This window comes from Rosa chinensis, chromosome 7 (assembly GCF_002994745.2).
Source record: "Rosa chinensis cultivar Old Blush chromosome 7, RchiOBHm-V2, whole genome shotgun sequence".
In the NCBI taxonomy this organism is placed as follows: Eukaryota; Viridiplantae; Streptophyta; class Magnoliopsida; order Rosales; family Rosaceae; genus Rosa; species Rosa chinensis.
Genome location: NC_037094.1, coordinates 21,664,988 through 21,674,359, shown reverse-complemented (window position 1 = coordinate 21,674,359; position 9,372 = coordinate 21,664,988). Strand labels below are relative to the sequence as shown.

Here is a 9,372-nt window from a genome sequence, read left to right as displayed (position 1 = left end):
AAAACACAAGGCTGCACCACCTTGCAGCGCCGCCGTGGAGAAGAATCGGCGATAGAGAACACCAGAGGGACGACCAGACGGCGGAGGCGATCCTGTCTGGAAAGTTTCGTCGCCGGAGGTGGCCGCAGTTCGCCGGAAACGTCGGGTCGGAATGCCGGGTTCGGGTCGGGTCAGTCGAAAAACTTCGACTCTGAGGGCGCGGACGAGAGAGAAGAGAGAGAGGATAAAAACTTCCGGAAACGGAAATGAGGAATAATGAAAAAAAAACTGATTTTTCCTTTATATACCAAAATGGAAACTTCTTCCAATAGCCATAACTTCCTCATACGGACTCCGATTCACGCGTTCCGCATGTCCACGAACTCGTATCGACGCGCTCTACAACTTTCGTGAAGGAAGTTTTCCGAGAATCCCAACATATAAAAAGTCAAACTTCACACGACCCCCTAAACTGTGAAATTCAAATATTTATACGTACGAAAACCATTCCATTCCACATACAACCTACGAATAAAGCCTAATAACAATTATTCGTACAACCAGTCCATTATTAATTACCAAAATTACAAAATGAAAATCCAGGTCATCACAGTGCTAGAGGCAGAAGTGCGAATAAGCGCATTATTGTACTTAGCTCAATGCACAAGACTGGACATCTCGTTTTGACATAAACTTGTTAGCTAAAGGTATAGCTCTGCGCCAACGCGACACCATTGGATTAGTGTAAAAGATATCTTTCGGTACTTGAAATGTACGATCGATATGGGCTTATTCTATCCCTACAAAGAGATGATGGAATCAGACCCATCACACACTAGAAACGCCGCCAAACGCTGGCCTGCGTTTTCTATCTCTACCCCAAAATGACATAAGTGTTTTTGGAAGGTTTTGCTGATATTGGGTATCTGTTTACCCATACAAAGGCCTCCCCAGACTGGTGAAGTGTTCACCATGGGTAAGACCGCGATATCTTGAAGGTCTACAGAATAGACCTTAGTCGCTATATCTTCGAACATTGCAGAGATTATTGCTCTTCACGAAGTAGTTCGTACGTGAATGTATATGGACTGGATCCATAGTTACGCATGTTTGAACAATTGTGGTTTGAAGTCTACCACAAATGAGCCTATAAGCATTTAAGATAATGCTGCTTATTTTGAAACAAATGAAGCAAGGCTGCATGGAAAGCGACAACATCAAGCATAAAATCAGCAATAACAGACTCTCCTCAAAAATCAATAAGAGGGGGAGATGTCTACATATATGGCCTTGAAACGTGAATAGTGTGTTGTGCTCTTTTTCCCTTTCGACCGAGATTATTTTTTATCCCACAGGGTTTTTATTACTCGGAAAGGTTTTTAATGAGGCAACGAGAGAAGCACCACGTTTGGGAGACACAAAGGAGATGTTGAAATCAGGGGGAGTATCCAGAAGCATACCCACTTGACCATCGTGTACTCTTTTTGTCCTTCGTCCAGGGTTATTTTTGTCCCACAGGGTTTTTATTACCTGGCAAGGTTTTAATGAGGCACATCTTTAGCATGGTCGCCCCACTTATACTACATCCTGAAGCTGTTTTGATTCAACATATATGCTTTTGCTCATCTTTTCCCTTCGACCACGGGTTTTTCCCACTGGGTTTTCCGGGCAAGGTTTTTGTAATACCCCGAAAAATCCAAATTAAATTCCGTGGATTTTTAGAATTGATTTTACTGTAATAGGAGCGAGTGCGAAGCTTGGAGAAGTTGTGGAAGTAGTTCGAACGATTTTATTTTCGAAATCGAACGTTATTTAGGGGAATCTCAAAAAGTGACTTTTTATACGTATGGAATTTGGGAAAACTTCCTTCATGAAAGTTGTAGAGCTCGTCGATACAATCGCGTGCATATGTGGAACGCAATATTCGGAGTTCGTATGAATAAGTTATGAATATTTGAAAATTGGGAATTTTCTATAAATAGGGAAATTTTCTGATTTTTTTTCATAAGGACGAAAATCTCTCCTTTTTGCTGAACAGTCCCTCCCCCCGCTCTCTCTCTCTCTCGCTCGAAACCCTCCCCAGGCCCGCCGACCCTCTGGCCCGACCCGGCCGAACACGGCCCCTCCGGCCTCCTCCGGCCACGGACCCGGGCTCCCCTGGGATCGCCGGCCCACGACGAGCCTCCCTATGGTGTCGCCGTGCCCCGCCGCTGCTCCCAGGCTCGGATCGAAGAAGCTCAGCCGTGCGAAACCCGACCCGGCCGGAAAACCTCGACGCCGGCGATGCACGGGCCGATCCTTCCCATTTTCGTGATCTCCTCCTCCCCCTGATCATCCCCATGTAAGTCTTTCATCACGATTTTGTGTGTAGAACGCTAGATCAAGGTTTGACTTTTTCGACGTCCCTGATTTGATCTAGGATCTGATCAGACGCACCAGATTAATCCAAACTTCAAAGCTTGATCTAGGACGATCTAGGCCGAACCAGACTTAGCTCCAGGTATGAAAGTTCATCAGCCCTTCATTTTGAAGAAGTTTGTAGTTGACAACTTTTGCATCGGAGGTGGTTGACCGCCGTGTTGACCGTCGCGTTGACCGCCGTCTGACCACCGCTTGTGGCGGCGGGTCGGACCTTTTTTTGAGTTTATATTATCTGGACGATGATCTACGCATCCATACGAGCGTTTTGATATATTACAAGGTTATTTTTGAAAAAGTTGATAAATAGTGGATTTACGTTTTGACGTTACTATTTAACGTTTTTACGTTTTATCCTCGGTTTACGATCTGTGAAGATCAGACCATCGGTTTTACTTCAAATTTTAATATGTTGATCGTATGACTGTCCCAGTGACCATGTGTGGTCATGGGCGAAGATCCGACCGTTGGATCTTCGTATAATTGTGAAATAGTGATTCGGAAGGCGATTCGTGAGAATCCGACCGTCGGATTTTCATGAAATTTTGTGGAGATGTTTATAAGGACGATTCAGGAAGATCTGACCGTTGGATCTTCGTGATAATTTTGAAGGATGATCCTAAGGGCGATCCTTGAGGATCCGACCGTTGGATCATCATATAATTTCGATCCGACCGTTGGATCGTCTTTATTTTCGAATCCGACCGTTGGATCATCATATAATTTCGATCCGACAGTTGGATCGTCTTTATTTTCGAATCCGACCGTTGGATCACCTTTATTTTTGAATCCGACCGTTGGATCATCTTTATTTTTGAATCCGACCGTTGGATCGTCTTTATTTTAGAATCCGACCGTTGGATCGTCGTTTAAGGTTATTTCGTGTTTCATTTACTAAGCAAAGACCATACTTGATTAGGTACTTGACGGTTTGAGTTGACGAGCGTTCGGAATATTGATATATTCGACTTTTTAGAAGACGCAGCTGGATTAGAGGTGAGTAAACCTCACATGGTTCATATTACGAACCGAATAAATTTAATTACTTTATTTTTGTGGTAATTGTGTGAAAATATTTATGGAATAAATATTTGTTTTAAATCATATGGACTTGATCAACTACGGTCCATAGGTAAGTAAAATGATTTTATTATACAAATGAATTTCACGGTTTTTATACTTGAACTATAGTTGGTATTAGTGGTCATTCCTGAGCGGATGATTACGTATATATATATTTACGTGGAATATATATTTTGGTTGACGTGTGATTAGCATGATGAAATGATTGAGAATTGATTGGATATTATTCAAGCTATTAATTTCCCATTTAATTGTTGAATAATGAAATGTTGATCATGTGATGTGAAAGCTATTTTATATGCCCAATTGTGAATATGTGGAAATTATTTTAAGAAGTAAAGATTTGTCTTGAAATAATATGTCTCTTATGTGGGTGTACATATGCATATTTACAATCTAAAATTTATAAAGATTGTATGTTGTGAAATTGATTATGTCTGAAAAGTACAATTGTGAAGCCGGGTGATTACAACAACCCAGTGCTTAAGTGAATTACTGGTAAAACTGTTTTGGGTGTTATGATGACGTTAAGCTGTGGGCTCTAGTCCCTTCAGATAGTGCACTATTATACTCTTAGGAAGGGTGGTACTTTGAGTATACATACTTTGGAGGGTGTCCTTGGTATGCTGCGGCTTACCCATGCTTTGGTATTATGGACCCTAGCATGTGGTTTCCCGTGCTTTGGTATTATGGACCCTAGCACGTGGATTTATGATTTGTTACCAGTCAACCTGGTTTTCCCATGCTTTGGTATTATGGACCCTAGCATGTGGATTCCCGTGCTTTGGTATTATGGACCCTAGCACGCGGATTTATGATTTGTTACTAGTCAACTTGGTTTTCCCGTGTTTTGGTATTATGGACCCTAACACGTGGATCTGTGATTTGTTACCAGTTAATCTGAAAATTCACTAAAAAGAGAAATGTACTTATGTGAAATTGATCAAATATCTATCCATGATATATTTTGAATATGTGAAGGTGTTAGTGAAATTGATCAAATATCTATCTATGATATATTTTGAATATGTGAAGGTGTTTGTGAAAAGAAAATCAAGCATGCATTACTTTAATGTTATTTCACATATTAATGTTGCAATATTTGTTGGTTGTGATCAAGCATGTGTTGCTCAAATGTTATTTCACATATTAATGCTGCAATATTTGTTGATTGTTTACTTGAGTTATAAGAATTGTAACATAATAAATCAACAGTTCTTTCTTGTTTACTCACGAGCTGTCAAAAGCTTACCGGGTTTTGTGTTGTTGCAATTCCCGGTACACTATTCAAATTGTGTAGCGGGTAATCTCACAGGTCAGGAGAATCAGGGCAGTGATCGTGCGGTTTAGAGTATTAGTATTAGATTTACAGCATTTGTTTTTGTGAGGAGAATTATACTCATTTGAGTTTTACAATTTGGTTTGGTGAGAGTGTGCTGTAATAAGTAACTTGAGGATTTGGTTTATGTAATATCAAGAGGTGTAACTAGTGGTTGTTTCTGAGAGAAAAATTCAGAACGTTATTTGTATTGTTATTAGTCATGTTTCGGATTTGAATCCTTATTTCAAAATTCGGGGCGTGACAGTTTTGTTGCAGCAACTCTATTTGCATCCCTCTAGTAGACATATTATCTACTTATGATGCTGATAAGAAGACTCCACTTATCTCCGAAGCTGTGATATTACTACTCCACACTCATGCGCATTGTGCTCTTTTTCTCCTTCGACCAAGGTTGTTTTTTCCCACAGGGTTTTATTACTTGGCAAGGTTTTTAACGAGGCAATTTCGAAGCGCACGGCCTAGACAATACTATTGACATGAAATATCCAAGGGGGAGTGTTGTAGTATATATGATAATGTCTATCTCATGTATAGAATAGGTACTTGAGAATAAAGAGGGATGCTTAAGTGTAAAGATAGGTATAGTGACTTGTATGATAAGCTTTATGCCAAAGGGGAACAAGCATGGTTATCTCTATCATCACAGCCACAATGCCACATGAGAAAAGCTAGAAATGGAGCTGTCATCCAAGTTGTATCATTCTTTAAGCATCTCACATCTCAATTGTATTCCTATAAATACCTCCTTGAATGAGATGAATAACACACCTTGAAAACTCCATTCTCTCTATGGATTACTCTCTCTCTCTGTGTTTCATTTTATACTTGTCCTTAAACATATATAACAAAAATGGAGAAAACTTACTATTGTTCACTAGTGGCCTCGTCCTGTGCATTGTCCTGTTGTCCACATTGCCATCACCAGCAATCTTGCCCTTCAATTGCCAGTCTTCAATCTCTGTTATTTGAAGGGTTTGGTCATGATAAGGGACAATCTTCAGTTTATTGAGGCGCTTGCTGATGTACAAAGTTTGCAAGGATGGGAATTTGGCGATGCAATTTCTTCCCAAGCAAAATCCTTGCACTCTTGGTAGTTGAAGAAGTCTCAAATGCCGTAACCTTTTGAAAACAATTCCTCCTGCATTCTCGTTGTCGCCATCATCATCTCGGTTGCTGCTTGCTACTATAATTTCCGCCAGTCTTTCACAATACCAAACTTTCAATGTTGTGTAACTCTAAACTTTTAGCTACCTCGTAGCTTGTTAAATATTTCATCTTCTTGCAGTCCCATACATCCAACGTTATTAGATTCAGGAAGGATATTGATGACTCAAGATTAATTCTTCAGCCTTTTTTTTTTTTGAATTAATGAAATCATTCATTAAAAATAACCAATGGTCTTTAATTTGAGGAGTAGAGCAATCAAACGAAGACCATTAATTCAAGGAAATCTAAAAGGAAATACCTGTTTTTTTCTCGGATTTTTGTTATTCCAGAAGTAGATGGCAGACAAAGTATCACGAACAAGATTATTTCAAGAAAGCAAAACCAATCTGAAATCAGAAGATAAATGAAGAGCAGTCAATGACCAAACTCTGTTTCGATCAGTTTATGTCAAATAAAGCTGTTTTTTTTTTTTTCTGGGGCTTTGACTTGAGAGTATCAGAGAGCAAAGAGCAGGAGTATATATGAATGGGAGAGTGAACCATGTGACTGCCAGAAATTGGAACAAGGAAGGAAAACTGTGGATAACAAAGCCAAAATCTTTATAAGCTGTGACACTTGTTTTATTTTGAATGGAAGCTCCGAAAATTCACAGAGAAAATTTAGTAACTGACCTGCAAAATCGAGAGCCGGAAGTGAGAGTAGAGGAGGTTCTGAGCTCAAAGTGAGAGAAGGGATTCGAAGAGCTTTTACGACATGAGCTCTTCTTCGATTTGAAATCAAATCCCTCATTTTTTGTTTTTTCAATAATATTTTTTTTTAAATATACTTCATATATATAAAAAAATTAATACTTTATAACTCATTTAGGGCATGTTAAAAAAATAAATCATAAAAAACTAGTAAAATAACTCATTTACTTTACTGCACACATATTTATGCACACCGTTAATAAATAGGGATGCACACATAAGATGCACGTCATGAATGACCTGAATAAACATATTCTGACGGCACACATGAGATGTGCATCGTAAATGGACAGTCTTTTACGACGCATGTCAAATGTGCGCCTTAAAATGTGTGTCATAAAAGACCAGTTTTGCTGTAATGAAGGTAAAACAGATGACTTTATTTTTTACGAGAAATTCTTAAGTAAGGATTGTCTTACCATGTGGCGATAGGATAGTCCAATCAAAATTTAAAAAAACTCTGCATATCCCAAAATTTGCCCATTTCCAAAAAAAAATTGTCCATTTTGAATACTGGGGGGCAATAATATGATTATTGGGGGGTAATAATATGGTTACTAGGTATTATTAGGGGCAATAAATTCAGACGCCGGAATCCGGTCAACAGTACGGTGGTCGGATTCAGGTCATCGGTCGCCGGATTCAGGTCACCGGTCACCAGCCACTGGTCACCGGAGCACAGCAAGGTAGAGGATGACTTTTCTCTCTAAGTGAGAAAGAAGGAGAGGGCAAAAAAGTCCTAAAAATAAATAAAAAGAATAAAAAAAGAATTAATTGGGTAAAGGGGAAATAATCCCTTAGAGTGTTTTGGGTAAATGGGGTTAAAAAACTGTTAGTAGATCAAGTGGGCAAATTTTAAGCTAAAATTAAGTAAATCATCATTTCCCCTTTTAATAAAACAATATACCCAAAACACCTCCTGCAAGGTCTTGGTGGTACCGCCGCTCTACCTAAGAATCTCTTATTTTTTACAAGCAATTTTTCTTTTGTGGGGTTTTTACAAGCAAGTTGGTGATGTGACGGGGGGCATCTACACTAGATTCCAAATTGAATATAACTTTAAGTACATAACAAATGTTAAATTCTGAGAAAGTTGCTTCAGAGTCGGTGAGGAAATAGCATGATATATTCTTGGAAAGTTAGCTGGTTGGCCATGGTACCCTACATTGCTTAACCTAGGGGTGGGTTCGGTTCGGTACCGGACATTCAAGACCAATACCATCTACCGTACCAGACACTCTTGGCACACAAAATAGGCTACCATTACCGGCCACAAAAGTCGGTATACCAACTTCTCGGTATCGGTTGGTATCGGTTGGTTGGGCCTCCAACCGAGTTTAAGATTGGGCCAGCTTTCAGCTATGGCCCAACTGAAATTGTAAAGGCTCAAACCTGTCAGAAATTTCCAAACAAAGGCCCAACCATAAGCAAATGAAAAATAAGCAAAAAACCTGTCATACATAACTTCAGTTCATCAATTCAGTTTATCTCATCAATCAATCATCACTTCATAGTTCATACAAATTATAATTCAATAATTCACAGTTCAATAATTCATCTCATCAATTCACAGTTCAATAATTAATCCCATCAATTCACAGTTCATCTCATCAATCATTCATCACTCAATGAAGAAGAATTTAGGTAGTTTCTGCAATTTCAATCAATGAACAAGAAAGCTGAAAGCTCAAGATGTAGGCTGCGAGGGCAGCAAGGCAGTAGTTTGTGACTGTGTAGAGCTGGTATTGGTCATTGTTCCCGCCACTCCTTGATTAAAAGCATTCTCTGCAAAATAACAAAGAGGAGGTTAAAAACAATATCATGATTCATAAAATAAATAAGCAGAAAATATGAGTAGCTTACCCCTCTCAAGTTCCTCCAAAGTGTGGTACATTTCAAGGTCATCTTCAGTGGGATCTTTGTACAAATTTGGGGGGTCAGATTTTAACCAATCCGAAGTGCAAACAATGGCTTCCACCATTTTTGGTGTCAATGAAGCTCTAAAAGGATCCACCACTCTTGATCCCAAACTAAATGCATTCTCCGAGGCCACTGTTGAGCAAGGAACAGCAAAAACATCCTTTGCTAACTTTGATAGGACTGGATAGGTTAACTCATTGGCCTTCCACCACTTATGAATTTCAAAATTCTTTGCAAGGAGGCTAACATACCTATCCGATAAATACTGATCAACCTCATTTCGTATGCATTGTGACTGCTCCGCCATCCTCTCCCTTGCTATTTGCTTGCTGACTTCATCAAGGCTCTCCATGTCATCCCCGTCCAATCCAAAATCTTCTCCCATGCACCGTTCAGCTTGGTTGCTGGCCTCATTGCCTTTGTATTCATCATACATCTTCAGCAATATTGTCTTCAAGTTCCCTTGTATTGAATGAATTTTCTCATAGCTTGCATTGACCTTTTCCATTGCTACTTTAGCCCACTGCAGCTTGTATCTTGGGTCAAGAACATTAGCTATCATGATGATCTTGTTCACCACTTCGAAGCTTCCCCAATATTTGTTGAACTTGGTCTTCATTGAAGTGGCAACCCTCTTCAAAACAGGGTCTTCTGCAATGACAGCCTTGTCAATCTCAGTCTGCAATGTTACCATTTCAACCAATAGTATATTTG

The 9,372-nt window shown here is 39.4% G+C and overlaps 2 long non-coding RNA genes across 2 annotated transcripts; one reads left to right on the top strand and one right to left on the bottom strand.

The window, feature by feature from the left end:
- Nucleotides 1–1,991: 1,991 nt before the first annotated feature.
- On the top strand, nt 1,992–3,335 carry LOC121050857. The gene is made up of 3 exons (XR_005804228.1): nt 1,992–2,320; nt 2,399–2,479; nt 3,317–3,335. It is a non-coding gene; the product is annotated as an uncharacterized LOC121050857 (long non-coding RNA).
- Nucleotides 3,336–5,915: 2,580 nt separating this feature from the next.
- On the bottom strand, nt 5,916–6,769 carry LOC112177588. The gene is made up of 3 exons (XR_005804149.1): nt 6,661–6,769; nt 6,288–6,375; nt 5,916–6,022 (listed from the first exon to the last, which is right to left on the bottom strand). It is a non-coding gene; the product is annotated as an uncharacterized LOC112177588 (long non-coding RNA).
- Between the last annotated feature and the right edge of the window lie 2,603 nt (nt 6,770–9,372).